This window comes from Pinus tabuliformis, chromosome J, assembly GCF_031772625.1.
Source record: "Pinus tabuliformis cultivar Carrire ecotype Pingquan chromosome J, CPIR1, whole genome shotgun sequence".
NCBI lineage: Eukaryota > Viridiplantae > Streptophyta > Pinopsida > Pinales > Pinaceae > Pinus > Pinus tabuliformis.
This window is the reverse complement of record NC_142295.1, coordinates 215,147,533-215,154,732: the sequence shown is the minus strand read 5'-3', so window position 1 is coordinate 215,154,732 and position 7,200 is coordinate 215,147,533. Positions and strand designations below refer to the sequence as shown.

Genomic DNA, 7,200 nt, shown 5'->3' with positions numbered 1-7,200 from the left:
CTATTTCAAACCAAGTGTTTAGCCATAAAATACCAAAATGCATATATGTATACTACAAGGAAAAGGAAAACGCCCAACCTATTTACTGATTACATTCACAGCCATACAAAACTCTGTGGAGAATATAACCACTGTAAATTATGAAGAGAAATTTAAACACTGTAATTCCATGAATTGCATAAATAGATCTTAACAAAACGAGAACAAAACAACAGAGTTTGGTACTAATATTATTTATATGATTTTTTTAATGGATAAAGTATATAGCTATTCAAATCTATCCAGGTATAATTTGAATTTGATGTTTACTGGATATTCACATTTTGATTTAAATCTCTCCCTGTATAATTTGAATTTGATGCTTATTAGATATTCACATTTTGATTTTGAGATGAAAAGTTTGCAACAACTACTGGAAAATTTTATATCAACCTAATTTATTTGAAAAAAAACAATAACTAAAAACCCTCCATATTAGAACAGCATTACTCAATATAGATTTCAATATGAAAGAAACAAATAATAAACACTTACAAATTTTGTATCAAAAATATTTATTTAAAATAATAAAAGTACAATAGCTAAATATCTTCATCTACAAATAACTACTGAAGGTAGATATCAATATACCACATGAATGAGAAGGAAACCAGTACTGAAAATACAGATGGGTTTTCAGAATTGTATTGAAGAGCCCCTCTCTAACCTAAATAATAGCAATGAGGGTGGGGTTTCTTTTGGAGGATGTGATTGAAGTTTATATCCATGGACAGTTCACTCCAGGAATGGATAGTCTGTGTAGCCAACTACAGGATCAGGTATGTAAAAACTGTTCCTGTTGTATTTGTTGAGAGGGGCATTTAACTCGAATCTTCTAGGCAAATCTGGGTTGGCCAAAAAAATTCGACCGTAAACTACAAGATCAGCCTTGCTGCTTGCAATTGCTGCATTTCCATCTTCTCTGTCATAACCCCCTGCAACCAAGAATGACCCCTTGAACGCCTTCCTCATTGGAAGCAGACTCTTGTTTGTTGCAACAGGTTCAAATGAAGTTACCAGTCTGGGCTCTACATAGTGGGCATACAGGATATTGTATTTATTTAAGGCTTCGGCCATGTAAAGCACCAGCGCCTCAGGATCTTAGTCACTGGATTCTAGATATTGTGCAAATGGAGAGAGCCGTATTCCCACTCGCTCTGCTCCAATTTCATTTGCCACTGCTTCAACAACCTCCAGAGGAAACCTGCACCGGTTCTCAAGTGTCCCACCATACTGATCTGCTCTGTTATTAATGTTGTCTTTCATAAATTGATCAAGAAGGTATCCATGAGCACCATGAATTTCCACACCATCAAAACCTGCCACAATGACATCAAAACTATGAATGGAAAAATACCACAGTTCCCTATTTATTTGCCTTCCGAGGAAGAAAACAGCCCTGTGACCTATTAAGAAAATATTCGAATTCTTTCTTGGGTAAAGATTTTTCCTACAGCCTGTGTACTATGTGTGCAAATATCTAAATGCCAAATTTGCGATTTATTAAAGAACATTCACCTGCTTTAATAGCATTTCTGGCAGCAAGACGAAAGTCATTAATAATCTGTGGAATCTCCTCAGTTTTTAGAGCTCGAGGAGTGGAATAATCTGCAACATCTTTGCCGTTGGGTAACACAATCTGTCCCGATATTTTTCGATCTGTTGATGAAAAGGGAGCCTGGCCATTGGGTTGATAATCTGCATTTCATAGACCCACTCATCCATTTCTATTCAAAGAAACTGACAACAATTGTTCAAAAAAACTGATATAATGCAAATTTATTAGGGCAAGAATTAAGAGTTGTCGCTACCCAATTTTCATTATGAGATGCCATGGCCAAATGAACCCCAACATACAGTGCTATTATTAATATAGTGGGAATCATGCTTTGGAAACAAATCAACAGAACTCACTCCACACAGATCTGTCAAGTGGGTACATGAAAGGAATTAATGGATAGCAATGTAATGCAGAGCATAGATACTTACCCACATGGGAAGCCCTTCCAGTGTGCCAAATCTGACAGAAGAAAATGCCCCCTTTCTCATGGACGCCATTGACAATGGGTTTCCAGGCTTGCACCTGCTCCTCGGTCCAAATTCCAGGCGCATCTGGGTACCTGTTAGTTACACACCTCATCATGGTCATCATCATTTGGAATCGTTGGAATCTGTTCCACTGCTTCAAACCCTAATAAACCAAGCCTCAAATTCTAGAGCTCGATGCACTGTTCTTTACACAACGACAGCTCATGAGACCTGTTCACCGCTATCCACAGCTCAATACGCAGAACATCATAAATAATAGGCAATCTGATCCACTGCCGTGAACCCTAATCCACAATACCTCAAACTCTACAGCCCGAGTCAATGCTCGTTTTCAAAAACACAAAAACATTATTGCAGAGGGCGTGGAAGAGAACCTGCAGAGCACAAAACAGACAAATATGGTCGAAGAAAGCAGGAGTAATTTGTAACGATTTGTTCAGGAATTACAGGAATTTGTAACAAATTTGCGGATATTTCTGCCGGCTTCATGCAGTGGGTGAAGATTCGAGCCCACCATCATTATGGAGAGAGGCGTTGGCATAACAGTTTTCAGTTGAGGTTTAGAACTCGCACCAGCGGCAAAATTCTCGGTTAAGACCATGACAATTAATTGAAGAAGATGCTGAATGCCTGCTAAATGTACACGCCAGGTGTCAACATCTGAAAGAAAAGGACGACGAAGGGACGACTGTCCACGTGTCAGCACGAGAGACAAAGGAACGACGAAAGTCTGTTCCAAAGGAAGGCCTATCGGCCTAATTAAAGAAAGAAATATTATTGAAATGAAATTTCTAATTAAATTATATAATAGAAATTAAAAGGTTTAAATAAGAAATAGTATTAAACAAAGTATATCTAATAATAAAAATTAAAAACAATGAATAGACTTTCATATATATAAAATAAGAAAAATAAATAAAATAAATAAATTTATTAATAAATATATATTTATGTAAATAAATATATAATATTATATATATAGATATGAATAAACAAATTTAAACAAAATAAAGGATGAAAGACCCAAAAAAAATGGAAGAAAATCCATAATCTATAAAATAGGAATCTAGAACATATATTATTATTTAATAAGAATATATATATATAACACTGAAAAATACTCGTATGAATTCATATCAATTATATTTTTTTTTTATAAAGTAAGCAAGAATAATGTTAAGTTAATTAATTATGAATTATAAGAAATAGGAAAAAATTACAAAATAATTCATAGGCATTATAAAGTATATAGAAATCAAACCAAAAGGAAACAAAAAGAAGGGAACAAATTAAAGAAATGAAAGGGGGAGGAAAACAAATAAAATGAAGTCACCTAGGAAGAAAGGGTATGGATCCAATAACTACTAATTTTCCATCCATCATCTCTATTCAGTGTATTGGACCTTCTCTCAATTTCAATGGCCTCCATAAACTTTCGATGATGGAAATGATCAATCTTTGCAATGACCTGAGACTATTCTATACAAATGTGGTGTTTTGTCTTCTCAACATGTTCAACCAAAGCTGAAGAGTGAGTACTATAATGTTTGATGTTAGTTGTGTGCTCCTAAATCCTTTGTTTTATGGAGCAGATAGTTTCTCCAATGTAGGGGGGTCCCACAAGAACATGAGACTACATAAACACTTTTCATGTTTTGTGCTTCTTAAGAATTCGAGCAATCTTGTTAGTGGTCCCTTGGATAGAGGGAAGTTGAATACTGGTAATCAAATATTTTGGCTCATTCCTTATCCTCGGACCTTTGTTTGCCTTTAAGAAAGCTTTGAGACCTTGGTGCTTATTATAACCATTATTTTCAAACACTTTAATGAGATTGGTTTTCTCATTATCCATGTGACCTTCATCTAAAGCCCTTAAAGCATGAGTAGCCAATGTGTTGAGAACTCCTAGCTTTTAGGCAAGATAATGATGGGAATTAATTTTACGTATGTTCTATGTCTAGTGCACTTTATTTCAATTTTCACAGTTAGCTCAATATGTTTTCCAGATTAGCAACCACATCAACATAATAGTAAATTGCATATAGAACATAAACATAATTTGCAGAAGACAGGCCAAGACAAGAGGACACAAGATGTGGCGCTAGCCAGGGACAAACTCTAATGTGGGGAAACCCTTGATCAATTCTTCTTATATGTTCTTCAATAGTTCAATAGAGAGAGAGAGAGAGATAGTACATTTACAACAAAAGTCGACACTTTGACTTATCTAAATAAGAGCATAGATCATCTCTAAGAAGATGATACATGAGGTAACTGAACTCAGTTGAAGACATGTTGCTTCAACAAATTCTCCAGGGTGACTCCATCACCATGTTGCACCTATCATTGTGTTGCACCTCATCATCATGTTGCACCTATCATTGTGTTGCACCTCATCATCATGTTGCACCTCATTGTGTTGCACCATGTTGCACCAATCATCACAACGTTGCATCTCATCATGCTTCGCTAATCATGACTATAACTATCACTATACTGTTGCACTATGTTGAGCTCTTCATTGCACTATGCTATACCCAAATGCATACTGCAATACCTCATCATCCTGTTGCTGCAATACCTCATCATCCTGATGCTGCAATACCTCATCCTTACCATGTTGTTCTATTGTTGCTCCAATGTTCAGCAACACTGATCCACACCATGTTGCACCATCATATGTTTCATTGTACATCATGCTATGCATTGTTGCTCCCATTGTTGTACCAATGGTGCACCGTGTACCATGGTTGTCCTATGTACCATTGTTGCTCCATGTCAAGCCTCCAAATTGGCTCCCACGGGTTGCTCAACAAACTGATCCAAATCTGGTCACAACATTGACCCAACCCACTACACAAACAACTACTCCAAGTCTACTTTGTTGTTGTTTTTTTAGTGACTGGTTAGGGCACCTCAGACTGTTGCAACAGCCCTCAAACAGTCACCCAAACAGCCCTTAATCTTTGTGGCCTACCCTAGTGTGAACCCTCTGCCTCCACGCTGAAGATTAGGGCACAACATGACCCCAAAACAACCCATGCTATCCCTTGTTGTGGTGGTATGGCCTGCGGCCTACCACACAACCTTGTTGTAGCTTACGGCCTCCTCCAAAATGTGCCCAAACAGTCACCCAATTACCAGTGTTTCGCTCCTCCTCTACTTGGCCTAGTAGACTGCCCTCTCGGCCCTAGAAACAACCTCTTAGATCTGTCTCAGCCTTAAGACAGTCACCAAATGCACCTCGGCCTCCTGTAGCAACAGTTCGGTCACCTGAAATGGTCTGCGGCTATGGCATCATAGACCTGCAGATATGGCAGGATAGACCTACGTATGGGGCAGCGTGTATAGGCCTCCTTCACTGTGTTATATCTCCATGCTTGGACTATGGCTAGGCATCCTTTAGGAAACATATAGAAACAGGGATCTCCTCTCTTGGATTGTGGCCAGATTGAGGCTAGGGATCCTTGTTTAGCCTCCTTTCCTCCAGCGTTTAGGGTTTCATCCTCCTAGATTTCTCTTCCACTAAAAATCAAAAACAAGTGGAGAGAAATCAAGAGTGAAGTGTGCGTTCAAATGGCTATCAAGTCACCTCCTTTTATACTAAAGCGTTGAGCACATGTGGGGTTTATTTGGTTGTTGGCCGACCTTGACGAATTATCCCATAACACAAATAAATTCATATCTCCATGAATACTTATCGAAATCGGATGATATTTAGATCAATCCTACACCTATCGATGAGAGGAGTCCAATAAAAATATCAACTACCATAAATAAGATGACCCACATGGAGTTTGGCCCTAGTTTCCAATTTTAACACTCCCTCTAAACTAAGGAGAACTCCATCCGCTAATCCATCTGCCAGACTGTGCTATCTTTGCCATCAATGCCCTGCACTTCTCTACTCTGTTGAACCATGAAGAAGAAGAATTTATCGAGAATGTCTCATACAATTCTCTACTGACCTGAAATCAGTCCCATATGAAGAGAGTGTGTCATACCACTCTTACTAATCCCAAATTAGTTCCAAAGGGGAGTGAGTTATGTCACTCTTACTGACCCAAAGTCAGTTTCATTGATCGCAGATCAATATCACAAGAGAGTGTCTCAAATCACTCATATTGACCCGAAGTTAGTTTCATTGATCGAAGATCAATATCAAGAGAGTGTCTCAAACCACTCATACTGACCCGAAGTCAGTTTCATTGATCCCATATCAATATCAAGAGAGTGTCTCAAACAACTCATATTGACCTAAAGTTAGTTTCATTGATCCCAGATCAATATCAAGAGAGTGTCTCAAACCACTCATATTGATCCCAGATTAGTTCCCAGAGAGAGTGAGCTATATCACTTTTATTAACCTGAAGTTAGTTCCAATTGATCCCAGATCAATGTCAGTTCATACTGATCCCAGATTAGTTCCTAAATATGGTCTAGCATCCTTACCACATAACTTCTGAAAGTTAAGATCCATCGAGGTAGTCATGGGCTTATAGTTCACCATTCCAAATCTGGAATCCAACTCCCTCTTACTTTTGCAAATGAGAGGGTTTGTACCTGTCAGAAAGAGGTCATCCTCAAAATGTGCCAATATGAGAGGTCTATCATCCACAACCTTCAAGAAATGGTTTTGGATCGGCTTCACTCCTAGTGAATCTCAGCTTATCAAACAACTATCAATCTTGTCATATAAAGCCCGGGGTGTTTTGCTTCAAGCCATAGAGGGATTTCTTCCACTTGCATACATGAGATTTATGATCATGAATCTCAAACCCCTTGGGTTGTTCTAAACCTGTGGACCTGCTACATGAGGAGAATCGTCCACTTGTAAGATTTTCCTTCGGTACATCTCGGACATGTACCTTCATGCTCTTCTAGAATTCAGGCATCCTTGTCATTATCTGACTCACATTGGGTGGGGCCCCATAATAAGCGGACCTCCGATGCTATAGACGAGATGTGTCAATTGACATGGTCCCCAATGGACTTCCTGCAACTTGATACAAATTTCCAACCCTGAATAAAAGCATCTTTGAAAATTCCAAAACACGTACCTTTCCATATATGAAAGTCACCTTGAAACTTTCGAATTCCATTGCTGAAGTG

The 7,200-nt window shown here is 38.2% G+C and overlaps 1 pseudogene across 1 annotated transcript; it reads right to left on the bottom strand.

Annotated features, from left to right (window-relative positions):
* Positions 1–537: 537 nt before the first annotated feature.
* LOC149226464 (12-oxophytodienoate reductase 1-like) lies at positions 538–2,737 on the bottom strand (annotated as a pseudogene). The gene is made up of 3 exons (XR_016247736.1): positions 2,029–2,737; positions 1,558–1,737; positions 538–1,358 (listed from the first exon to the last, which is right to left on the bottom strand). The product of XR_016247736.1 is annotated as a 12-oxophytodienoate reductase 1-like (transcript).
* Between the last annotated feature and the right edge of the window lie 4,463 nt (positions 2,738–7,200).